Raw genomic sequence first — 27,757 nt, 5'->3', positions numbered from 1 at the left:
GTTTTATACGGAATAGAGACTAAGCTTAGACGTAAGACTATTTGTTTTGTATTTCTACTTTCCTATCCCTCTAATCAACATCACCTTGTAATTTCCAAACAATAAAAGCTCTAACTAGGGACCAGAGGCTTCTTCCATTTACTAGTCTGGGAGATAAATTAAGGGAAAGGTTAAAGAGGGGAGATTAATGCTCTAGTATCCAATTTTAAATCTCAGAGATCCTGGAGTCAGGAGTACCTGAGTTCAAATCTGACCTCAGACACTTAACACACTAGCTGTGTGACCCTGGGCAAGTCACTTAACCCCAAATGCCTCTTTAAAAGAAATGTCTAGATTTATATTTAGACCCCATCAGTTATTTCTCCAAAGGTGGATAGCATTTTTCATCATAAGAACTTCAGAATTGTCTTGAATCATTTTATTGCCCATAATACTTAAATCATTCACAACTGATTTTAATACAATATTGCCATTACTGTGCACAATATTTTTTAGGTTCTACTCACATCACTTTGTATCATTCATATGTCTTCCAACATTTCTGTGAAACCATTTTTCTCATCATGTCTTATAGCACAATAGTATTCTATCATAATCATATACCACAATTTGTTCAGACATTAATCAATTGATGTGTATCCTTTCATTTTGCAATTATTTCCCACCACAAAAAGAGCAGCTATTTGTACATATTGGTCATTTTTCTTTTTCTTAAGTTATTTTATGAAGGATATAGACCTAATGGTGCTATTTCTGGGTCAAGGGGTATGCAACATTTTATAGTCCTTTGGGTATAGTTCCAAATTGCTCTCCATAATGGTTAGATCAATTTAGAACTCCACCAACAGTGTATTACTGTTCCAATTTTTTCATACCCCCTCCAATATTTGTCATTTTTTTCTGTCATATTAGCTAAGCTGATAGATTTGAAGTGGCATGACAGAGTTATTTAATTTATATTTCTCTAATTAATAGTGATTTAGAACACTTTTTTCATATGAATATAAATAGCTTTGGTATCTTCTGAAAACTACCTGTTCATTTTTTTTCATCATTTATCAATTGGAAAATGACTTGTATTCCTAGAAATTTGACTCAGTATTCTGTATGTTTGAGAAAGGATCCCTTTATTGGATGCTGTGTTGTTCTCTCTTTGACCCAAAGGTTCAATAGTTACCCACCACCTCACTCCATGTTCCTCTTTAATATAAAAGCTCTTCCTTTTATGCCTCTTCTATGTGAGATAATTTTCCCTGTTCTAATTCTCTCATCACTCTCCTCCCAGTGCCCTCTGGTATGCCTTCTAACTATCCAGTAACAATAAATTCCTTAGGAGTAGCAGCTACTATCTTCTCATATATAAATGTAAAGAGTTTAAGTTTATTGAATCATTGATTATTTCTCTTTCATGTTTACCTTTTTTTTTTTCTTACCTTCTCTTGAGTCTTGTATTTGAAAGACAGATTTACTGTTCTGCTCTGGTCTTTTCATCAGGAATGCTTGGAACTTCTCTATTTCATTCAATATCCATTTTTGCCTTGAAGGCTTTAATCACTTTTGCTGGGTAGCTTATTCTTTGTCAATACTATCTCCTTTGCTTTCTGGAATATATTTTAAGCGCTCTGATCTTTTAATCTGGAAGCTGCTAAATCTAGAGTGATCCTTACTGTAGCTCCAATACATTATGTTCTTCCTCCCTGGCTATTTGCAATGTTTTTCTCTTTGACTGGGAGCTCTGGATTTTGATATTCCTGGGAATTTTCATTTTGGTATCTCTTCCAGATTAATGTTGCATTTTTTTCAATTTCATTTTACTTTCTAGTTCTAGAGTAGAGTTTATGAAAGCAAGTAATAAGAAATACAGTATTGAGATATGTGTTTAAAATCTGTCAGTCTTTAAGCATGTCATCAAAGAATTGTTTTAGTAAAAATGTAAAGGGTAACTAATGGAGAAGCAATGTACTTCATTTGTATCTCTACAATGTCATTAAACAGTCAGGTAAGCCTCATTTTTAAAACACCTAATGTATACCAAAGACTATTCTGAGTGCCAGGATACAAAATAAAAATGTCTATAATCTCAAGGTACTTAAAATACAGTGGGTGATACTATAGAAGGAGGGAAAGACAATATAAGTAGGAGACACTAAGTAGTGAATTTATTTATTTATTTTTTTAAAGCAGCAAACATTTTATTTTTTTTCAGTTACATGTAAGTGTAGTTTTCAACATTCATTTTCATAAGATTTAGATTTCCAAATTTTCCTAGCTCCTTCGCTCCCTTTCCTCCGCCCTCCACAAGAAAGCAACCAGGTTATATATGTACAATCCACAAGTGTTCTTTTTATCAGTTCTTTCTATAGGGGTGCATAGTAAACTTCCTCATTAGTTCCTTGGGATTGTCGTGGATCATTGCATTGCTGAGAGTAGTTAAGTCATTCACAATTGCTCATTGAACAATACTGCTGTCACTATGCACAATGTCCTCCCAGCTCTGCTCACTTCAGTATACATCGATGTTCATTAGTCTTTCTAGGTTTTTCTGGGATCATCCTGTTTGTCATTTCCTGTAGCACAAGACCATTCCACTACAATCATATAGAACAGCTTTTTCCATCATTCCTCAATTGATGGACATTCCCTTGATTCTCAATTCTTAGCCTCCACCAAGAGTTGCTATAAATATATTTTGTACAATTTCCCCCCTTTTCTCTTTTTCATGATTACTATTGTTAACTATTTCCCTTCAATCCTATTCCCTTCCCTATGATATTTATTCTATTATCCATCTTCTTTCATCCTATCACTCTATTTCTGTCTTTCATAAAAAGGTGTATGAATACAAATTCAATCAATCCATTATTCTACATTTAGTTGACATGAGGGATTATTTTAGAAGGTGATGAATACTGTTGAAGTAATAAATTGTAAATTCACAGAGATTTTTTTTAGGTTAAACATTTTAGTTTACTAGAGATATCACAGTTCCAGTCACTATCCCTCTCTATTCTTCACATTGAATATTTTGGTGGTATGTGTAAATTTTGTTCTCAGACTGCCCTTTTATGTTGTATAATGTATGCTTAAATATGATAAAAAGAGTAAGTATAATTCTCTTAAGCAGTGAAACAATGTTTAAAATGGTTTTATTTGTTGAAAACTGACAAAATTTCATTAATTCTGTTCCAACTATAAAACATTCCTTACATGCTTTAGAAATGTACTTTGAGCTCACACTGAACTGAGATGAGGAATATGGTTCATGAAACACCAGGAATACATTATGCTATTTCTACTCTAACATAGAAGAGCTGTGAGATTCTAGTAACACATATTGTTTAATAAAATAATATATCAAACCCTAATACTCTAGTTTTGAAAAACCCTAAGGAAGATTTGGTATTTGAGACTATATTTACAGTATGTCATCATTATGAATAATCACAGCTGAAGATATAAGTGAAGGGGTTTTGTTGTCATAGACTGAAAAGCTATTTTATTGTATAATGGAACATGAGAGAGCCATTTTTGACATATTTCAACATCCGTCCCTTATTAGATATAAAAATTGATTGGCTTTGAGTATTTCAATTCAATAAAATAAAAAAAAATAGTAAAGATGCTGTTGTTTTATAGTATTTTCTTTATATAAAATAAATTCTGTATTAATCATTTTCTTATTTGTCACAGTATGATGTTGTGGATAAAAACTGAAAATGGCTGCCATTTAAAAAGAAAAAAAAAACTTGCCAGAATTGTATTACTTTATTGATAAATTGAGTTGAAAGTAGAATGTTCTAATGCATTCAAATGAAATATTTCAATTTGTTTTTTATCTCTTGTCCAATTATAATTTTAATAGATAGGATCTAAAGGAAGATGTATATTAGTAGTAGTTCCTTCTTCAGGATCAGTCATCATCTTATTATAGAAAATAAAATAAAGTATAATGTAACAAAACCCATTTTTGGTAAATGTTGTTTAATGATATTTTTTCTTCTTTATTGTTGATAGAGTTTTAAAATTTAATTTACTACATTTGTATAACGCCCTATAGTGTTTTTTTTTAAATAACTCAGTTTTGATGGGTCTTGAGGAACAGAATTTCTTGTCATTTAACACTTCTACAACTTCCATGAAAAGTTCATAGCTGCTACATGTGACATTTGACTTCAGATGCCAGTCAGAAATTATACGTCCTATCTGTTTTTAATCCATTGTTTTGAAATATTAAATAGATAAATAATGTCTCTGGAAGCAATCATATCTAGCCATACTTTAGAAAAGCAATAGAAAAGCAATAAATGACAAAGGAAAGCAAAATTATTTTACTTATTAATAAAAAAGTATCAGTAACATCTAGAAATGTTTCCTAATTTGGATTTCAGTTAAAAAATTAAATAATATTGATTTCTACACCACCATGCTTTTTTTTCTTTCTCATACTTTGGTCAAGGGCACTCTGGAAGGGTTGACTAGATCACTCAGAGTCTCACAAGATTTTATGAAGAAATATAAAAAGGCAGGTTGATAGCTACTGATGGTTTTTCTCTTGCCTTTTTTAATTGTTGAAAAGTACCTTTCATTTTACAATTTTTGAGCAAAATTAATTACATTTTCCATGGTTTTGGAATTTTCCACTCAAGTTATCTTAAAAAATAATCCCTGACTCCTGTCAAAATTGTGTCACTTCTTGCACAATATAAATGTCCTAAGTCACTCAAAATGGATTATTATACAATATTGAAGTTAATGTGTACAATGTTCTCTTGGTTCCAGTCACTTCACCTTGCATTGATTTAAGTAAGTTTTTCAAGTTTTTTCTGAAACCATCTTGGTTATTATTTCTTGTATCACTGCAGCACTTCATCACAATACTATACCAAAACTTATTCAGCCATTCCCCCATTCATTGGCATTCCCTCAAATTCTGATGCTTTGCCGCCACAAAAAAAAAAAAGAGCAGCTATACTTATTTTTTGTACATTTTTGTTCCTCTTTTATCTTTTTTGAATACAGACATAATCATGAATTTGGGGGAGGAAGGGTATGTGCCATTTTATAGCACTTTGGTTATAGTTCCAAATTGCTGTTCAGAATGGTTGGATTAGTTCACAACTCTACAAACAATGCACTTATCACAATCTTTACACATCCCCATGTACAATTGTCATTTACCTTTTCTATCATATTAGCCAATCTGATAGTTGTGAGGTGGTGCTTCATAGTTGTTTTAATTTGTATTTATTTAATAAATAGGGATTTAGAACATTTTTTAAAATGACTAGAGATAGTTTTAATATATTCTTCAGAAAACTGGCTGTTCATAATATTTGGCCATATATAAATTGCAGAATGGCTTATGTTCATATAAATTTGAATCAGTTCTCTATATATTTGAGATGAGGCCTTTATCAGAGAAATTTCCTGTAAAAATATTTCCTCAGTTTCCTGCTTCCTTTCTAATCTTGGCTGCACTGGTTTTGCTTGTGCAAAACTTTTTGAAATTAAAATCATCATCAAAATTATATATTTTATATCCCATCATAAATTATTCCCTTAAGCATAGATATGACAGATAAATTATTCCAAGTTCCCCTACTTTGCTTATTAAAATATGCTTTATGTCTAAATCATTTGCCTATTTTGACCTTATCTTGGTATATGGTGTGAGATGTTGGTTTATCCTTAGTTTCTTCCAAACTACTTTACAGTCTTCTCAGCAGTTTTTTTTTTGGGGGGGGAGTGGGGAAAATAGCTGTTGTCCCCAAAACTTGGATCTTTGTGTTTGCCAAAGACTAGACTACTATGGACATTTTATTGAGTGATTTCTTAGCCAATATGAGAATGTTTTCATGACTACCCTTTGTAAATACAGTTTGAGATCTGGTCTAAGCCACTTTCACATTCATTTCCCTTCCCAATCATTTTCCTTGATTTCCTTGATATTTTTTATCCTTTGTTCTTCAGATGAATTTTGTTATTTTTTCAAGCTCTTTAATATAATTTTAGTAGTTTTATTTTTATGGTGCTGAATAAGGAAAATATTTTAGGATTTCTATTTCATTTTTTTTGGATCAACCTATCCATGAACCAATTTTTAAAATCTGTTTTTATTTGTGTGCAAACTTTTTGGCAACTGTATTATTATAGGTCCTGAGTTTGTCTTGGTAGGTGGAATTCCAAGTATTTTATATTATCTGTGGTATTTTAAATGCATTTTTTCTTTCTTTCCCTTGTTCTGGACTTTGTTGGTAATACGTAGAAATGCTGATGATTTCTTTGGTTTTATCTTGAAACTTTGTGGAAGTTAATTATTTTAGCTTTTCTTTGCTTAATTCTCGAGGTTTCTCTAAGAATACTATCATATAATCTTCAAAGAGTGACAGTTTTCTTTTCTTATTGTCTTCTAAAACAAAAACAAACAAACAAAAAAGAATTAAGCAAATATGTTTCACTATGTTCATTGAAGAAAAGCATTAGTGTGGAACATGTGTATACTCTTAGAATCTGTTGTTTAATTTGTAGGCTAACATTTGTGACTTTTTTTTTGCTTTTTAAAATATTTCTCACAAGGGACAATTTGATGGGTAGGGTCATGGGAGATATCAAAAATGAATGTGGGGGGGGTGGCTAGGTGGCGCAGTAGATAGAGCACTGGCCCTGGAGTCAGGAAGACCTGAGTTCAAAATCCGGCCTCAGACACTTGACACTTACTAGCTGTGTGACCCTGGGCAAGTCTCTTAACCCCCATTGCCCGCAAAAAAAAAAAAAAATGAATGTGACATAAAAGTAAAAGATATATAAAACTAAAATCATTTTAATAAAGTCATTTTCCTTTGTGTGTGTCATGTTGTTCAATGATTTCTAAGTCCAAATCTTTTAACTCTTTCTTTAAAAAAATTGTCTAACTTTGAATCATTTGTGAGCCATTTGCTATTTTTATTTCTTATTAACTGGCCTTATTTTCTGATTTTTTTTTCATTGTCCTCCTTTTCCCAGCCTCTCATTGAAATTACTAAGTAACAAAATAAATGTTGACTTATCTTGGAAGACCTTGTTAAATTTCTTAGTGATTTCTTTCCTTTTTAGCCCTCTGTAACAGACATTAGTACACTAACTGAAATGTTCTTCACCAAGATTACTTTTGCTTGTGCTTCTTGTTTGCTCTGCAAGTAAAGATGATTTTGTTATATCCTGTGACATGATGTTTTATACAATTTTCAGTACATATTAAAGGCTTTATTTGCCTCTCTAAGGAGAACTTATGGGCTGACATAATTACCTGCAAATGTTGGCTTCTGGTCTCCTGATTTCATTTTTATTACAGTTTTGTTTTGTTTTTTACCAGACCTTCAATTTCACTAGAAAAAGGATTTCCTGAAAATGAAATCTCTATCAATTCATGTTAGCATCTAACCTGTATTTTATAGCCCTAGAGGTTTGTTTGAAATTTCTAAAGACTGATTTGGGGTCACAGTGCTAATTTTTTGTCACAGGCAGAATTAGAACCTAGGACATCATAACTCCTAACGCCACTCTTTAATATGTTATGATTCTTCTTGTGAATAGGGAAGTCAGTAGGATAGGTATCAGGAAAAGGACCAGATTTGTGATTTAACTGATACAGTGAACTTATAGATGATTAAATTCCCTCTTCTGATTCAGGTCAATGCATTCTCTGCAAATGATAGTTGCTTACAGCACTAAGATTTTATGTTACTTGAGCAGGGTCACAGTGTCCATATGTATGAGAGCCAAGACTTGTATCAAAGTCATTCTGGCTCTGATGCTGGCAACTTCTCCATGTCATGCTTACTCACATGAAACTCTATATGAATATGAAGTAGTTCCTCCAGTACTATGTCTACTCTGTCAATGACCCAAGATTGCTAATTTAGAGTACTAATGGCTAAATTAATATTTGTATATGGTCTAAATATATGATTCTTAGCATTGTATTTACTCTTTTTTTTCTACTTTACTTAATGCAAGGAGGGAAATAGGTTTTCACTGAGAACTGAGAGCCAAATTGTATTTTTTCTGTTTTATGGGTGAAAACTCAAAAAGGGCAATCTTTTGATGTTGAAACTCTCCAGTTATCTAAGCTGTTCTTTGGAAAATAGATATTATCACTAACTATGTCTAGACTGAAATCTTAATAAAAAGCCACTAGAGCTTTTAGAATTACTCTTGTACCCATGATGTGAAATCAGATAAGGGGACTGGTAAATTCTTTTAAATAATTGTATATCATTTTGGTAAACCTTGTTTTGTTACCTCAAATTTCATGGCATGTACATTTCCATAGGCTACATAACTGGGGGAATATATATGTATGTATGTGTGCATGTACATTTGTGTTTGTGTGTGTGTATGTGTATGTATATATGCATATATTGTTGTAACTCTATATTTTGGGTTCATTGTAAATAATAGTGCTTTTACTACATGCTTTCTTTTTAATTTGGAGATTTAGACCTAAACAAAAGTGCTTTGTAAACCTTAAAGAAATGTATTTCATTTATAATGATCTTTATGCAAGTGGTGGATTATTATGAAGATATGATACAGTAAACTGTAATAGAAAGAGTAATTGACTTAGACTCCCAAGTGATCTTAATTCTAGTCCTAGTTCTGTTTCTGTCTAACTCTGTGAACATGAAAAAGTCACTTAACCTCTCTAAGTCTCAGTTTTCTCATTTGTAGATTTAGGAGGTTGGACTTGTTGACTTTCATCCTTTCTAGTTCTAAATGTATAATATGTTTCTTTAGACCTCAGCTTCCAGAAATGTAGAATGAATCTCTTATACTATGGTGCTTCCCATGTCTAAAATAACACGTTCTAGTTGATCATCATTAATTGAAGAAAAAAAATTGAAATAACAACATTACATTTCTCCCATACTCTATTCAAATTTAGGCCACTCTGTATTTTGAAATTCTTATTTGAAATTGTACAGTACTTTTTCTGCAACTCTAGCTATATAGGGATATATTTCTCTTTGCTGATTTATTCCAACATATTAGTTTACTAAAACTGGTTTCCATAATTACAAGAGCTCATAGTGTACCATTTGGGATTCAGTAATATAAACTTTGAGTAAAGTCAGGTTGGACATCAACCACTGAATCCACTTCTTCCACCTGACCAAATGAAAAACATTTTTCCCTCTGTAGGCTCTATTGATTCATTCAAGAGACAAGTTGTTCCTTCCTGGAGCCATTTAAAGGAAAAAAATGAATTTCAGACATCAGTTCTATTCACTTCTAGTATAAACATTTTCTATGAAAGGGCAACTTTTTTTCTGCTTCAAAAGCAAAGATTGACATTTGAAAGAACAGATTTTTTTTCTTGTGCTGAGTTGGGGGAAAAAACAAACCAACAAAAAGTCTACCCTTTTGGCCTAGAAACATTTTCCTTTTGCTTTTCCTCAGTGATTGGAGTTGGTGAGAAAAAGATTATTTCTCATCTTAAAGTGGTCTGCAGCCATTCCATTGACTCATTTCTTCAACAGAAATGATATATGAACTATCATTTCTGCTTCTTGCCTCCCATGACTGTAATATTTCTTTGAGTGTAGGATCTGTGTGTTAGTTCATCTTTGTATATCCAGCACATTGTCCTGTCCCAATGAACAGATCACAACAGGCATTAAATTAATATTCATTTTCTTCTATGTGTTTTGTTGAGTATTGAGTATTGCTTTCTATGGATCTAAGGATATGCATATTTCCTACTAAATAGGAATTTAATTATTTTACCTGAAATGTTGGTCTCTTTGTTAGCTTTTTTAGCACTGCACTTATATGTTATTCCATTTTTTTTGTACTTTACTCTTTAGAAAACCTATTTCCACTATTCTGGAAAAAGAAAAGTGTTGTACTTTTCTTTTAGAAATCTTACAGCTAAAACATTTAATAAACCTAGATGGAACATATTATCATAGAGAATACAGCAGCAAGGATTATAAAGAACTAAATGAATTATTCATCAACGGCCTAAACCAGGTCTATCTTAGGTATATGTTTCTGACTGTGTTGTGGTATTTTACTCTAAACTTTTCCCCCTATATTCTTTTTTCTATTATATGTTCTATGAATGAGTTATATGTTTTTGTACAAGCAAACTGTAGTAAAAATCAAGAGGGACTTAGAGGGAAATGAACTTGATAGCCTAGCTCTTGAGTTCAAGGCAGGGTAAATTGTTTTTAATTACCTAATCCATAGTCCTCACTTATAAACTTTTAAAGAAAGGATTCTTGATCTGAACTCCATGATTTTATTTTTCAAACTTAGATTTCTGTATTTCAACATTTTGTTTCCTTTGTAATACTAATTATTTTATTTAATTTTTCACTTAAAAATATTCTGAGGAATCCATGAGATTCACCAGAATTCTAAGGGAATCTTTCTCTGTGTGTGTGTTTGTGTGTGTGTGCCTGTGTGTATTTCTCTCTCTTTCACCTACACACACATGCAAACACACCGATAATTAAGAATTCTGGCTTTAGAGAGAAAAAGGTCTAATTTTCCACAAACCAATGCTTAATTTCTTAAAGTCCATCATTGTGCATGTCATTTATATGTATCTCAGTGACTCCTATTCATAATTAAATTTTACATGTAAACTTTCCCTTATTACACTGGCACAAACCAGTTCATACAGCAGATTCAATTCCTCCCTTATGCAGTCAAATCTTATGTTGCATCAGTGGTGGTAACTGGTTCCCATATTGTTTGTGTTTGTCTCTATATAGACAAGCTCAGGACCTCAATGAACCTATATACCTCTCATAGGGGACTATTAATAACATAACTGGGGGATGGAGCCAAGATGGCAGAGAAAAGGCAGGGACTCACTTGAGATTTCCCCAAAATTCCTCAAACACCTTCAAATAACACCCTATGGGAAATTCTGGTGTAGCAGAACCTCCAAAAGGACAGGTTGAAATAATTTTCCAGTCTAAGACAAGTTAGAAAGGTCACAGGAAAGTTCTGTCTCACTGGATACCAGTGGAATGCAGTCTAGTATATGCCACATCAGCAATGGCCATGCCTCAGCAAAATAGAAGCAAACCTTGGGAGTGACAGAATCAGTAGCAGCAGTGGATGCTTTTGGAGCTCTCAGCTGATGGTAAGGGAGTTGTACAACTGGTCAGAAAGAAATTACAGTGGTCCCTGTACTGGCACTTAGGGCAGGACTCTGTTGCTTTGTCCATACTTGGATAAAGGTCACAGTCCTGGTGGGAGTCCCAAGGTGAGAAGGAGCATTAGCACACCATACCTTAAGGCTGCCCTGGAGTAGAACTCTCATCATAATTCCAAGATAGAAAAAAAAAAGTTTGTGGTCACTCATAGGCCAGAGCACAGCAAGGAAAGGAGAAAACATACCTCTCCTTATATCATACAACCTTGAAAGAACTGAAAAATTTACAGGTCCCTAGAAGTATCTTTGAAAAAAACGTGAACAAAGGGCAGCTAGGTGGCTCAGGGGATAGACCACCCAGCCCTGGATTCAGGAGGACCTGAGGTCAAATCTGGCCTCAATGGGGCAGCTAGGTGGTGCAGTGGATAAAGCACCGGCCCTGGATTCCGGAGGACCTGAGTTCAATTCTGTCCTCAGAGACTTGACACTAGTTGTGTGACCCTGGGCAAGTCACTTAATCCTCATTGCCCCACGCAAAAAAAAAAAATCCAGTCTCAGACAATTAACACTTACTAGCTGTGTGACCCTGGGCAAGTCACTTAACCCCAATTGCTCTAGGAAAAAAAAGAAAAAAACCTGAACAAAATCCTTAAAGCTTGAGACACTGAACTCTCCATGCTGGAAGCAGAACTATACTTTAAAAAAGAGTTAAAAGTCAAGAAATAAGCTGGGAAAATGAGCAAATAACATAACAGTTCTGATTACAGAAAGTTTCTCTGATAACAAAGAAGATCCATATGCTCACTCAGAAGACAACAAAGTCAAAGCTCCTACATGTAATTCCTGAAAGAAAAAGTATCAATTGGTTTCAGGCCATGGAAGAGCTCAGAAAGCATTTTTAAAATCAAGCAAGGGGGGCAGCTAGGTGGCACAGTGCATAGAGCACCAGCCCTAGATTTAGGAGGGCCTGAGTTCAAATCAGGCCTCAGACACTTTACACTTACAAACTGTGTGACCCTATGCCTAAACCCGATTGCCTCACCAAAGGAAAAAAAATCAAGCAAGAAAGGTAGAGTAATAATTGAGAAGGGAAATGAGATTGATGCAAGAAAATCATGGAGGCTTGGGGTAAATGACTAAACAGCTTGGAAAAGGAGGCACAAAAAATACTGAAGAAAATTTTGATTACATGAAGTTAAAAAGTTTTTGGACAAAAAACACTAATGTAACCAAGATTACAAGGGAACCAAAAAACTGGGAAAGATTTTTGAAACAAATATTTCTAATAAAGGCCTCATTTCTCAATTACATAGAGAAGTGAATCAAATTTATTAAGATGCAAGTCATTCCCCAATTGAGAAATTGTTAAAGCATATGAAGAGGCAGTTTTCAGAGAAAAACAATCAAAGCTATCATCTTATGGAAAGAGGTTCTAAATCAATTTTGATCAGAGAGATGCAAATTAAAACAAATCTGAGGTATCACATCATATCTGAGTGGCTAATATGAGAAAAAGAAAGAGTTGCATGTTGGAAGGTATTTGGGAAAACTGGGACACTAATCCACTGTTTATGGAGTTATAAACTGATCCAAACATTGTTGAGGGCAATTTGGAATTATGCCCCAAACACTAATTTTGAAGCATACTATCTGCCTCCAGAGAAAACTGATATTGATTGAACAGACTGAAGCATGCAGTTTTTAACTTTCTTTCATTTTTTAAAAATTCTAGTCTTCTTACACAAATAGATTTATGGAAATGTTTGACATAACTGTATATGTGTAACCTGTATCTGATTGTTTATGACTTCATGGATAGGGCAGGGGAGTTAGAGAAAGAGAGAGAGAATTTGAAACTTAAATTTTAAATAAAAATGTTGATAAAAAGGAATTATGAAGGTTTCAGAAAGACATATGAACTGATTCAAAGGGAAATGAGTAGAATCAGGAGAACAAATTAGAGAGTTATAGAAATATTAAAAATATAATGAATTCTGAAAGACTTAGTAATTCTTATCAACATAATTTTCAAGCTCTCTTCCTACAGACTCATGATAAGATATATTATCCACCCTTAAATTGAGAAAAATAGATTCAGAGTACATATTGAGGCAAATTTCTTCTTTCTTACTGAAAAACAATTAAACCTAGCTAGCGCTTAATGTGGTTTTGCATGACTAAATATGTTTACATTAGCTTTTGGATTTGTTTTTGATGGGTGGAGAAATGGGAGAGAAAGAGGAAGAATTTGGTGCTTAAAAAAAAGAATTAAAAAAAGAAAGAAAAAACAAAACATAGAAGTAGCCAAATGGGAAAGTAGGTACAAAAGTTCACTGAAGAATATAATTTCTTAAAAATTAGAATTCATCAAGTGGAAGCTAATGATTCTATGAGACATCAAGAAACAGTAAAAGAAAACCAAAAGAATGAAAAAAATATAGAAGATAATATGAAATGTCTCACTGGAAAAACAACTGACCTGGAAAATACATCCAGGAGAAATCATTTAAAAATTATTAAATTGGGGGCAGCTAGATGGTAAAACACTGGCTCTGGATTCAGCAGGACCTGAGTTCAATTCCAGCCTCAGACACTTGAAACTTACTAGCTGTGTGACCCTGGGCAAATCACTTAATCCTCGTTGCCCTGAAAAAAAAAAAAAACAGATTTCCTGCATGACCAAAAAAAAAAAAAAGAAAAAAAGAGCCTAGACACCATCTTCTATGAACTTTTCTTTTTTTTTTTTCTTTAATGTAGTATTTTATTATTTTCCAGTTACATGGAGATTTAGTTTTCAACATTTGTTTCTATAACATTTCTAGTTTCAAATCTTTCTTCTTCCCTCCCCTCCCTGTCCCCTCCCCAAGACAGTAAGCAATATGATGTAGGTTATATATTTAAGGGAGGTGGCAGAAAATGCTTGAACCTTACTCTCATTAGAATTAGTTCAAAGAGGGAATAACATTCATACTTAGTTGGGTATAGAAATATATTTTACTATACTGGAAAGTGGTATGAGAAGGGGATAGGAGAAGGGGTGTGATCATAGAACCAGGGCAGATTGGGGGAAGTTGTAGTCAGAAGTAAAAGACTTTTCTCATAAAGTCAGTAGCTTCAATTATTTCAATCCTGATTATTAGGCAATTTTTTTGTCAGAGAGCTTTTGTACTTCCTTTTCCATTTGGCCAATTTGACTTTTCAAGCTGTTGACTTTCTTCTCATGTCTTTCCTGCATCCCTCTCATTTCTCTTTCCATTTTTTCCTCTACCTCTCTAACTTTATCTTCAAAGTCCTTTTTGAGCACCTCTATGGCTTAAGACCAATTAACATTTTTCGTGGAAGCTTTAGATATAGGGGCCTTGATGTTGACATCTTCCTCTGAGGGTGCACCACGATCTTCCTTGTCACTAAAGAAACTTTCTATGGTCCTCCCCTTTCTCTGTCTGCTCATCTTGCCTTTCTTTTACTTGAATTTTAGCTCCTTAAAGTGGGACACTGTTTCCAGGCTGCAGTATCTCATGCTTCAGAAGTCCCAGGTGGTATGATTTAAGGAGGATCAGGTTCTTCACTCTTCTGGCCTGTTCCCTGGTCCATAATTGACCCCAGACCAACTTGCTAATCAATCAGCTTTGTGTGTTGTGGTTGTCAGCTCTGATGAGCCTGTGCCCCTCCCATACCTGGGCCACTGCTACTCAAGCATAGACCCTTGTAGTCCCCCTCCTTTTCTGGTGAGGCCTTCCTGGGACTGGATCTGTGTCAAAGTGACTGTGGAGTTGGGCTCGACTCTTCTATCAGCACAGCAGTTTCCTCCTTCCGACCTTCCAAGCCGTTCTTGTTTAGTAAATGATTTCAGCACTTTCTTCTGTGGGTTTTGCTACTCCAGACATTGTCTTACGGCATTATTTCAATGTTTTTGGGAGGCATCATGTCATGAGTTCGAGAGCTCCCTGCCTTTCCTCTGCCATCTTAGAAGTAAAATACTTTTGAGGAGGGAAAGGATGAAAGGAGAAAGAGATTAAAGTAGACAGCTGGCAAATGATAGAGAGAAATACAGTTAGCAGTCATAACTGTTAAAAAAATAAAGTGAGGTTTTTTCTGATATAGGTGTAATCTCACAAATATATAGAGAAGTGAGTCGATTTTTTAAAAAATAAGACATTGCCCATTTTACATTATCAAAAATATGAAGTCACTTTTCAGATAAATTAATTAAAGCTATAGCCATATGAATGAAATGCTCTAAAACATTATTTATTAGAGGAATATGCAAATTAAATAATTTTTAGGTAGTACTTCAGACTTATTAGGTTGGCTTATCAGATATAAAAAGGAATTGACAAATGTTGGAGGAGATGGGAGGAAATGGAGACACTAATGCATTGTTCATAGAGTTGTAAACTGTTTTAACCATTAAACAGAGCTATTTGGTATGATGACCAAAGGCTTATAAAACTATGCATACCTATTAATCTAGCAATACCACTATTAGGTCAGTATCCCCAAATATTTTTTTTTCTTTTTAAGTAAAAGGACCTAAATGTACAAAAACATTTATAGCAACCCTTTTCTGGTGGCAAAGAATTGGAAATTGAAAGGATGTCCACCAATTGGGGAATGACTAAACAAATTGTGTTATATGATTGTGATAGAATGCTTTAGTGCTGTAAGAAATGATGAGTAAGATGCTCTAAGAAAAAACAAGGAAAATTTTACTTTAATTGATGCAAGGTGAAATGAGAGGAACCAGGAGAACACCATACACAGTTACAGCAATATTGTAAGATAATCAAGTGTGAATGACTTAGGCATTCTCAGCAATACAATGACTCAAGACAACTCTAGAGGACTTATGATGAAAAATGTAATCCATTCCCAGAGAAAGAATGGATGGAGTCTGAATACAGAGGGAAACATATTTTTTAACTTTATTTTTCTTGTATTTTTTTTGGGGGGGAGGCAATTGGGGTTAAGTGACTTGCCCAGGGTCACACAGCCAGTAACTGTTAAGTGTCTGAGGCCAGATTTGAACTCAGGTCCTCCTGACTCCACGGCCAGTGCTCTATCCACTGCACCACCTAGCTGCCCCCTTTCTTGTATTTTTTAAATTTTGGTGTGTTTTTTCTTTTACAATATCACTAATATGGAAATATGTTTTGCATGATTACATTTGCATAACCTATATCAAATTGTTGGTCTTCTTAATGAGTGGGGTGGAGAGGGAGAGATAGAAATTTTGACTATTTAAAAACAAATATCGAGGGGCAGCTAGGTGGCACAGTGGATAGAGCACGGGCCCTGGAGTCAGGAGTACCTGAGTTCAAAACTGGCCTCAGACACTTAACACTTACTATCTGTGTGACCCTGTGCAAGTCAATTAACCCCCACTGCCCCGCAAAAAAAAAATAAAATTAATACTCAGTAAAACAAATATCAAAAATTGTTTTTACATGTCATCAGGGTAGAATAAGAAAAAAATACCATTAACTTCTAAAAATCAAATTATTTTTCAAAAAATATATTTAATACAAAAAAAAAAAAACCCAGAAGGAGTAACAGTAATAGGAATAAAACTTTAATTGGCATTGCCAAAGTCTCAGCCCCCAGTTCACTCTCAGATGCTGTTGTCCTCTCAGATCTAGTCTATTTGTATCTGTTGCTTTCTTACTCCGGACTCTTCACCTTTCATTTCTGGTGCCCCCAAACTTGTAAACAATTTACTTTCTCAAAGCCAAGATGGGAAAATAATTAATCTGCTGTTATTCATTTGGGCACAAAAGAGTTAATACTGTAACAATTGGAATGACGCCACCTGCTGGAGACTTACTGTAGAAGAGTTCTGCCCATGAAGCAAAGGTCTTTGAAGGCAAGACTAGGAGTCTTTACTTTGGCGTCAGGAAGTGACATTGGCTAGTGGGAGGAAGTAGGAAGAGACTGGCACTCAGTCTCGCTCTCCTTCCTGAGGACACTGGCAGAGAAGGGAGCTAGAAATGCGCTCTCCCTTTAATAGATAGGAATCTAGGCCTTTCTCTGTCTCTTTATCAAATTCTTATTCTCCTTAATAAATGCTTAAAAGTCTAACTCTTGCTAAAGCTTATAATTTATTGGCGACCACTCATTAGATATTTTAGACAGCTTAGCTAGAATTTTAGCCCTTAACAATACAAAATGCTTTAATTAGTTGCTCTCTGAAGAACATGGAGAAACAAAAAGTAGACATTTCAAACATATTATTTCTTATTTTTGGTAGCAAACACATCTTCCATAACCATCCTTATGGCAAATTATGTCATGAATAAATTTTCTATTTCCTTTTCCAAATTTGTATTGGAGAAATAAATAAGAAGAGAAATGTAAAGTTATATAGACTATGGTCATTACCCTGCCACAAGTTCACTTACACATGCATACATACACATGTGCATACACCTAGAGGTGTACATACATGCATTGAGTCCTTTACAATAAGGAAAGCTTTTTTGGTAAAACAAACTGCTCCTCTTTTCTTCCACTTTTCTATTGAAATGAGGAAAGTATATTCATGTTATCTATAATATAGATTCATCATTGACCTTAAAACAATTTAATTCCCTTTGATGTTATTTCATTTTGCTTCACATTCATTATGTACATTGTTGTACTAATTCTACTTGCTTCACTTTATGTTGGTTCATGCTAGTTTTCCCATCTTTCTTTGAATTCCTCATTGTTTTAAATAGTGCAGTGGTATTCCATTACTTTCATATGTAATGGTGTACTCTGCCATTTTTGAAAGAATAAGTAGCCACATTTTTGTAACCATGAAAATTGCTGCTCTAAATATTTGAGAATTTATTGGTTTTCTTTCTGTTTTTGATCTTCTTAGGGTATGTGTGTATTAATTGTATCACAAGGGGATAGAAAACTTAGTGTCTTTTCTTGAGAAATTCTAAGTCATCTTCCAGAAATCTTTGATCAATTTATAGCTCCAACAGCAATATGATGTCTGCCTATGCTTGAAAAGTGCTTCATTATTGATTAATTCAATTATTGTCATTGCCAACTTGATGGATATGAACACTCAGAATATTGTAATATTTTTATAAGAATTTTAAAATTTATATTTCACTTTAAATTTTTCAAAGCCCTGTATGTTTTACTTATTTATCTAATTTTATTTTCACAAAACCTTAAAAGGTAAATACTATCATTATCTCCATTTAACCAATGAGAAAATTGAGGTAAAGGTAAAATAACTTGCCCAGGGTCACAGGGCTAGTAAGTTTTTAAGACAGGTTGCAGACCCATGATATCCTTACTCCAAGATTATCACTCAGTTTATTGTAACACTTATCTCTCTTAATTAATAATGATAATGATAATAATTATTAATGATAATAATGATAATGATAATTTTATATGATTTTTATAGTGTGCCTTTCTTCTGTTGAAGACTATTGACATCTTTGAACTGGTTCTGTTAGTCTGTTCTTAAGGATTTGTGCAAAATCATCACATTTCTTGGGTAGCAAATATTGATCAGAAATATGAAATACAATGGTTTGTTCCCTGCTAGGTAGTATCTCTAATTTTAACTATTGGTTTTGTTCATGCAAAATCTTTTATAGTTTGTGTTATCACAACTGTTTACTTTCTCTTTTATCAGAACCATTATGACTTGTTTGATTAATAATTCTCCCCTGAACTATAATTTTATTTTTTTTTTTAGTGAGGCAATGGGGCTTAAGTGACTTGCCTAGAGTCACAAAGCTAGTGAGTGTCAAGTGTCTGAGGTGGGATTTGAACTCAGGTCTTCCTGAATCTATGGCCAGTGCTTTATCCACTGAGACACCTAGCTTCCCTATGAACTATAACTCTCTTTTTTTTTTTTTTTTTTTTTTGGGCAGGGAAATGGGGGTTAAGTGACTTGCCCAGGTTCACACAGCTAGTAAATGCCAAGTGTCTGAGGCCGGATTTGAACTCAGGTACTCCTGAATCCAGGGCCAGTGCTTTATCCACTGTGCCACCTAGCCGTCCCCTGAACTATAACTCTTAATGCTTCACACTTGTGCTTTCTATTTCATTTTTTTCCCATGTATACATAGATTAAGAAAAGTTCGAGTGAACGTTCCTCATTTAGAATCACTTTTTTTTTTTGTTCTTTCTTTGTTTGTTCATTCTTAGTGAGGTAATTGGGTTTAAGTGACTTCCCCAGGGTCACACAGCTAGCATTAAGTGTCTAAGGCCAGATTTGAACTCAGGTACTCCTGACTCCAGGGCCGGTGTTCTATCCACTGCACCACCTAGCTGCCCCTAGAATCACTTTTAATAGATATTAAATGTAATTCTTACCATTTGCAAGGTTGCCAACACAGCCTTCTGTATACATTTTCTCTAATCATTTGGATATTTTGTGCTTTGTGGATTTAAGCTCGCTGTAATATTGGGACAAGGAAGGAGACCGGCAGCCTCTCTCAAAACAGAACAAGATTTATTTTAACAAGAATGAACTTAAAAAAAAAAAACCATAAACAGGATCAGTAGGATCAAGGGAAAGGAAATAAAGTGGGGAAAAGGAAATTATAATACCTGAAAAAATACCACCACCCAGGAATCAGCTGAAAATACGCACAGAACGCCTGTTGCTTTCCAGCTCCCAGCTAGAATGCCCAATTCTCCTCCCCCAAACCTAGAAATACCCCCACAGCCCCAGCCAATGGGATGGCCGCTCTGATAGTCACATGACTGCCCTCACTAGGCTTCCAATCATTATAATTTTTCCAGGCCCGTGTAGGCATTGGTTAGTGGTGATGACATGAGGTGCCAGAGCCCTGGCAAGGGCTACAACCAGTGGGTGGAGCACCATGCAGTTTGTGGAGCCCCAGGCCAGTGCGCGCTGAGGCATAAAAACCTCAAATAACAATTCTTTAATAATAATATACATGTATAAATATATATTAGTCACACAGCTATATACATTTATATGCATATATTTGTGCATATATTAGTATATATGTGCAAGTATGGATGTATATATGCACACATTTCTTTTTGTGTAGCAGAGAGAATTGCAGCATTGAAATAGTCAGAGTAGGCTTCCATCAACCTCAGCCTTCAAAGACCTCCTAAAACCTGAAAATAAGTTAAAAATAAAAAGAAGCTCACAAAGTTAAGGAAAATTACCATAAAAATGGTTCATATATTTTAATAATCAATTAGTGGATGCAAAAGAAATGAGGTCACTTTGTTTCCAAGTTAGGAAGGCTCGATTTGGGGTGATTGGATATTACTCAGTTCTCCTTAATCCCACAATTCCTAATCTTTCTTCTTGCCATCTGAGTCTTTGACAATTGCAAACAAGGAATTGTTATTGATAGTGAGTCCTACAAATGAAACTAAGTGAGCAGTGTGACAAAAACATCGAACTTTAAAAATTATAAGGGATATTTTGGGGGGGAGGAGGTTTCTGCCTGTGCTCAAAGTGTAGAATAGATAGAACAGAGTGATAGGAGAAAAGGGTGAACCAGACCTGGAGGGCTTTCAGTGCCAAGTTAGGAAGCTTGAACTTTATGAGTTATACAGGTGAGAATAAGGGAACCTTTGTGAGCACAGAATGTCATGGCTAACTTCATACACAAAGAAGACTTACTTGACAGTGTTAGGAAATGCAGGTTTTTGAGACATATATTTGGGCAGTTGGTAGTGAGTGAGTAGACATGGAGAGACTGAAAATGATTCATTTCTCTTCTTTATTAGAATGAAATAATGTTGCTCTTTTCTTGTATTATCTGCATTGATTTTTTTACTAGCCTAAATTCACTGTATAACTTAATTTTATAATTTGTGCGTAGTTTTACCCTCTGTGAGACCTTTGTTGCTCTGTTGCCTTCTAAGATTATCTAAATACTAAAAACTCTATATTGAGAAAGAGGAGAATCAAGGTATGGCTGAAATGTAATGAGAAAAAATATTTGGAAGATTGTTTTTATATTTCAGTCTTCTTTATCTTTAACACCTGCATGACTAACTTGAAAGCTCCAGTTTAATAGTTTTGTAAAAATTTTGGGTGCAGTTAGTCATATGAAAACTCTGGCAAATCCAACTTCTTTTTCACAAACAAAGAAACAGAGTTCAGTTTTCTGCTTGTTTCCCCACAACAATTATTGCTGCAATGAAATTATCCAGACAATTTGCATAATGCTGGATTCTCTAGGTCCTGAATTAACATGAGTAAGCTTGTTTCTGAAAAAAAAAATAATACTGATCCTTACAATATTAATGTAATGTAATATGTAGACGTGCATTGGGAAATGTTTCATTCCAAGAATTATTTTGAGATTTTTGCTTATTGAAAAAAAGATCTCCAAGAAGGGTTACAACCAAAACCCATACATGTCCTGATTGTTCTTCTTGCATACAGATGAAGATGATGAGATTCAGGATCGTGAACATGAAAATTATTGATAAGGAAGTATACAAACACAATTCTTCAAGTCTCCATGCAAACACTGAGACTAAAATTACATTGAGCTCAAATAAGGAGGGGTTTTATTTGAAATTACTTTTATAAATCTCTTCAAAGCAGAACAATAAAAAGTAATAGCTGCCCCATTGTTAAGCAGTGCCAAAAAGTAAAATGAGTTGTATGTTGTTGACACATTGTTTGGGGTCCCTCAGTGGATAATATCTAATTAAAATATCTTATAATTATGTGCCCTTATTTATTTCATATTATCATTTCATGGACAATGTCTCTTTGTGAAATATTTTCAACAGATTATGTGACATCAATACCATTTTAAAATGTATAAAATGATCATTTAAAATTTGTTACCCTCATAATTGTGCATAGTCCAGGTATAAAGATGGCAAATGCAGACACTATATTGTTGTGATTTTTTAATTATTTCAGAAGATATTTAACCCACCATGCTGTACAGCTAAATATATTTCACATGAATTTATAAAGCAACATTTGATAAATAGATTGAGCAAATATATTTTTCCTTCCAAGAAATGATGCCATCACCAAAATACCTAGTACAATCAATATTGATTATAATTGAATTGGAGTAGACACTTACTAACAATTTCTGCTTTCAATTATAGGGAAAATGACAATTTATATTTTTGGTATTGTAACATTCTAATATATATATTAACCTTGGGCATCATTATGAGTAAACCCAACCAAGGAAAGCAAAAAGTGTTAAATATGTACAAGTTCACCTGAAGGTTAGTGAAATATGTTAAGAGTCTAAAAATTTAGAGGGAAATTAAATTATAATTATTATACAACTAGTTTCATCCTTTACATCATATTACATTAGATTAAACATTGTCACCATTGTGACAATGTTAGAATGGAATGAAGACCTCTGTTTTTATATAAAATTGTCGCATACTAAAACTAATAATTTTCCCATTACACCACATTTCAATGTCTCCCTAGATTGTGAATATCACAAATGTCATTATGATTTATTCAAATTCCTATGCACTCTTCCACTTACAACCTTAGAATTAATTACTTAAGCAATTTCCTCTCATGGTAAAATTAGATTTTGTAAATTGCATTTGTTGTATACATAAGTTAAAAACAACTTTAAATCCATTAAAAGGAAGCTGTAGTGATGGAAATGTATTGTTATGTTGTCTTTAATTAATCTCAACCTTCAGTTGTGTGCATTAATTCTGGAAAAGCATGTGAGGTGGGGATATATAAAATATTAGACCATCTTAGCTAGCAGATAATAAAGGTTATTGAAAGCAAACCAAAACCAAAACAAAGCAAACCTCCCAAACCTGCCTATTTCACTATATCTCTAGGCAACTAAACAATTTTATCTCATACGCTATGAGAATAATTATATACCAACTGCTTCAGATAGCAGAGAGGTCATGTACAAGATTCTGAATAGAGTGCTCTGGAATACCTGGAATGTAATATAGAAAAAGAGTAATTATATATATATGAGATTTAAAATTAGATATTAAATCATAAATCTCCCCTCTTTAACCTTTCCCTTAATTTATCTCCCAGACTAGTAAATGGAAGAAGCCTCTGGTCTCTAGTTAGAGCTTTTATTGTGTGGTAGTTACCAGGTGATGTTGATTAGAGGGATAGGAAAGTAGAAATACAAAACAAATCGTCTTAAGTCTAGGCTTAGTCTCTATTCCGTATAAAACTCACCAAAAGCCCAAGGCCACCTGTACCAAAATGGCCTTTTCTGTGAACAGAGAGGCATACCTGGTGGTAGAATTTCCAGGGAAGGAATGGCTTACCTTCCGGAGACACCTAGACGCCGTTGATCTGTTTCGCCTTAAATTTCTTTTTCCACTTAATATAATCAATTTGTAAGTGCTCAAAAGGTGTGTGTGTGTGTGTGTGTGTGTGTGTGTGTGTGTGTGTGTGTGTATATATATATATAATAAGATCTCCAAAAAGGGGTGTATGTGTGTGTGTGTTTACACACACACACACACACACACACACACACACACATATATGATTAACAAATGAAAGATATTCTTACAGATAGGTGGTTCCCTCCCTACAAGTGTGGCAGAATTCTGAATAAAAGTATTAGTAGCACTTTATTTTTATGATACATTTACTGATGACAGTGGAAATTCTGTTGAAATGCATATAAAAGTTTCCTTAATAGTAAATGAGTTCATTATGGTTCCAACAAACATTATGAGCACATAATAAATATTTCTGGGTGGCTTGTTTACTGTACAGTGAAACACTCAGTAAATCTGAAAGGAATACATGGGAACTAAAAAAACTGGTTCTTTTTTTATAAGCTTTAAAGAGTCATCTGAAGATATTTCTTCTTCCTTTCTTTTCTTTTCATATTCTTCCTCCCACACAAAAATGAAGAAAAAATGTTTAACTTATATGTCCTGGAGCAGGGATATGGCCTTTTTTTCCAAAAGATTGTGTGAAAAGTTACTTAATTTATATAGAAAGAGGGTGAAAGAGGGGTGAGTCCTGGATCTTGAATGAAAAGATAGCATATTTTGATTCTGTTTTATCTCTTTCTATCTGTTTCACTTTTTAAAAAAAATCATTTAACTTTTTCGAGCCACGGTTTCCTCATGGACTTACTTGGCTATTTTTGGAATGAACCAAAATAAAGTACATCAATTACTTTCTAATTATTATGGCTTACAGAAATATCTATTAAATTCAAGTTTCTTTAAGGTAGAAACATTTCTTTCTATTGTATCTGCTCACCCCACTCCAGCATCTTTTATAAACTGTCCCGCAAAATGATTAATCGTATGTGTGGATTGGCTTAAAGAATAAATTTTTATATTAGCTTGTAAGTATTACTTCCTTACTTTGTATTGACACTCCAATCCTCACTCTGAAATGAAAATAGCTTTAAAATAAATGTACTGTCTGATATGGGAACTGTGTTAGCCAAGAACTAAAACAAAAACCAAAGCAGACAAACTTTGTGTCAGAGAGAGCTTTCTGATTTGTTGGGGTTTTTTTCCTCTTTCATTTTTTCCCTTTTATTTGAGTTTTCTTCTATAAAATGACTAATATGGAAATGTTTTACATAATCACACATGTGTAACCTATATGATTATTTAACATCTCAAAATGGAGGGGAGGAAGGAAGGAATAGAATTTGGAACTCAAAACTTTATATAAAACACATTAAGAAATTTAAAAAAAAATCCATGACACAGGTTGAAGCTTCCCTGGTTTAGAAGCAAAGGAAAGTCATGAGAGGAATTCAGGTGCCAGAGGTAAAAATCCAGAGTTGATAGTTGAGACAGGAATCATGTAATTGAAAGGCTAGAAGCAGAAAGTGGTGCTAGCAATCAAACTAAGATCAGAACAAGATTAAGAACTTAGTCCAAAGAATAATTGAAGAGGTATGGTCTGGGATTAGGCTATAGGTGATGGATATCTAGGTTAAAAAGAGAAGCAGCAGCATACTGTAATAGAAGGAGTGCCAGACCCAGACTTTCTTCAGAGCTCACTTCTAATTAAACTTTTCATGCAAAACAGGAGACTCAAGGGGCATGGAAAATCATATTTCCTAAGCCACACCAAGAAACCAGAAAAATAGCAGATCAAAATAAATAATTCCTGGGAACACTGAGGAGAGATAGAGGGGGAGAAGGAAAAGGAGAAAGAGGGAAGTAGTAGAAAGAGTTGAGGCAAAAGGTGATGGAGAGTGAAAGAAAGAAAGAACAAGTAGGAAGAGCAAAAACAGAGGGCAAGAAAGGAGTAAAGTGAGAGGAGAGGAGGAAGGGAGAAAGAGGGAAAGAGCAGAAGAAGTGAAAAAGAGAGGGAGGGGAGAGGGAAAGGAAAGGAAGGAGAGAATAGGGGAGGAGGGGAAAGGAGAGTGAATGAGGGGAAAAGTTAAGGAGATGGAGAATGAAGGGGAAAGGAAGAAAGAGGAAACGAAGGAGAAAGTAGACTTTTCAAAGTTCCAGTAGAGAATGGTTGCTTTTTGAAATGGGCCAGACACATAAAGTGAACAGAAATACCCAGGACCAAGGGAACGCTATGCAAGCTTTACCAAGTTAGATACTATATCAAATCGTGTATATAGCCCTATACAATGTAGTAGTTTGGCCACACTCAAAACAGATGGTGATGGGGGTGGTCTGGCATGACTATTGACTCTGGGGTCAAAGAATATGGATCCCAATTCTGCTGCTGCCAACTATGGGACACAACCTCCATGGGGTTCAGTTTCATTATCTGTAAAATGAAGGGGTTGATCTAGGTGGACTCTGCAGTACCTTTCCTCATTAACTCATTAACTATTTTTTTTCTGTTAAGAATTTTATTTTCCAAATTACATGTAAAAACAAATTTTGACATCAATTTTTTAAAACTTTGTGTTCCGACTTCTCTTTCTCCCTCCCTCCCTTCCCACTCCCCACCCCCAAGAACTCAAGCAATTCAAGATAAGTTATACGTGAGTAGTCATGGAAAACATCTCCACATTAGCTAGGTTATGAGAGAAAACATAAAAACAAAACTTCAGATTAAGGAAATGTCAAAAAAAAATATGCTTCAATCTGTTTTCAGATACCATCAGTTCTTTCTCTGTAGATGAATTGCAATTTTCCTAAATCCTTCAGAGTTATATTGGATCATTGCTTTGCTGAGAAAAACCAGGTGCTTCCCAGCAGATCATTTTACACCATTGCTGTTATTTTGTATACTGTACATTTCATTCTGCTTCAGTTCATATAGGTCTTTCCAGGTTTTTCTGATAGTGTCCTGTTCATCATAACTTTTATGTGGTACCTTGACAAAGGTAGTAACTTGACAAAGAATTTTCTTCACAATAGCCCAACAAAGTAGTTACCATATGTTTTGCCATTATAATCAATCATCATAACTGTTTCCATCCATCCTATACCATTCCCATGATATTTACTCTATTTTCTATCTTCTTTTATGCTATTCCTCCTCAAATGTCTTGCTTCTTACTGCACCCTCCCCTGCTCTGCCCTCCCATCTTTTACCCTTTCCTCCTTATCCACTTCCCCTCCTGCTTTCCTTCAGATTACTGCTCCCAATTGAGTATGTTTGTAATTCCCTCCTTGAGCCAATGCTGATGAGATTAAGGTCTTGGAGCTAATTCTGTGTTCTAAATTTTCTTCTTCCCTGCCTCCTCAAAACGCCCTATGAAACCAAGCAATTAAACATAAGTCATACATGCCTAGTTATTCAGAACATCTTTACCTTCCTCAAAGTGTTTTGCTTTTTTTACTGCTCCCTCCCCTGAATTGCCCTTCCTTCCTTCCCCTCTTCTCCCCTTCCCTTATGTCCTTCCCCTCCCACTTTCACTCAGGACAAAATATATTACTAAACCCACTTGAGTATATATGTTATTCCATCTTTGAGCCAATTTTGATGATGGTAAGGTTCACTCACTCCCCCACTCCTCCCCCCTCTTCCCCTTCCCTCCATGAGCTTTTTTTTCCCTTTTATGTGAGCTACATTTCCTAAGTCTATCTCTCCTTTTCCCTTTCTTCCATTGTATTCCTCTTACCCCTTAACTATATTTTAAAGAAAGGCAAATTAAAACAACTCTGAGTTATCACTTCACATTTATTAGACTAGTTAATAAATTAGAGAAGGAAAAGGACAAATGTTGGCAAGGATGTGGGGAAATTGGGATACTAGTACATTATTGGAGGAGTTCTTAAGTTATCCAAACATATTGGAAAGTAATTGACAACTATGCTCAAAGGGCATAAAACTGTTCATACACTTTGATATCACAATACTGCTAGTAGTGGAGTGGGAGTAGCTAGGTGTTGCAGTGGATAGAGCATGGACCCTGAAGTTTGGAGGACTTCAGTTCAAATCACACTTCAGACATTTATTAGCTGTGTGAACCTCCAGTGGTCCTGATATATATCTTACCACTGGATGTCTCTGGATGAGAGAGTGAAGTTAGTGACCTTACACAGTCCTAACTCACTTAAATCCAATTTGGTGCAAGTCATGACATCATCCCATGTCATGGTCCTCTTTAAGAATGAAGGACAAACAACAACAACTACTGCAACAACAACAAACAAAAAATGACAACAACAACTACTAGTAGTAGTTCTGTATCCCAACGATATATAGATTTT

At 34.4% G+C, this 27,757-nt stretch overlaps 1 protein-coding gene across 4 annotated transcripts in view; it reads left to right on the top strand.

Annotated features, from left to right (window-relative positions):
- The window catches only part of GALNT13 (polypeptide N-acetylgalactosaminyltransferase 13), an 815,643-nt gene that overhangs the window by 495,391 nt on the left and 292,495 nt on the right, over nt 1–27,757 (top strand). The gene's annotated exons all lie outside the window — the stretch shown is intronic.

Source organism: Dromiciops gliroides, chromosome 3 (assembly GCF_019393635.1).
Source record: "Dromiciops gliroides isolate mDroGli1 chromosome 3, mDroGli1.pri, whole genome shotgun sequence".
In the NCBI taxonomy this organism is placed as follows: domain Eukaryota; kingdom Metazoa; phylum Chordata; class Mammalia; order Microbiotheria; family Microbiotheriidae; genus Dromiciops; species Dromiciops gliroides.
The sequence above is the reverse complement of the archived record's forward strand: the minus strand, read 5'-3'. Positions and strand labels throughout refer to the sequence as shown.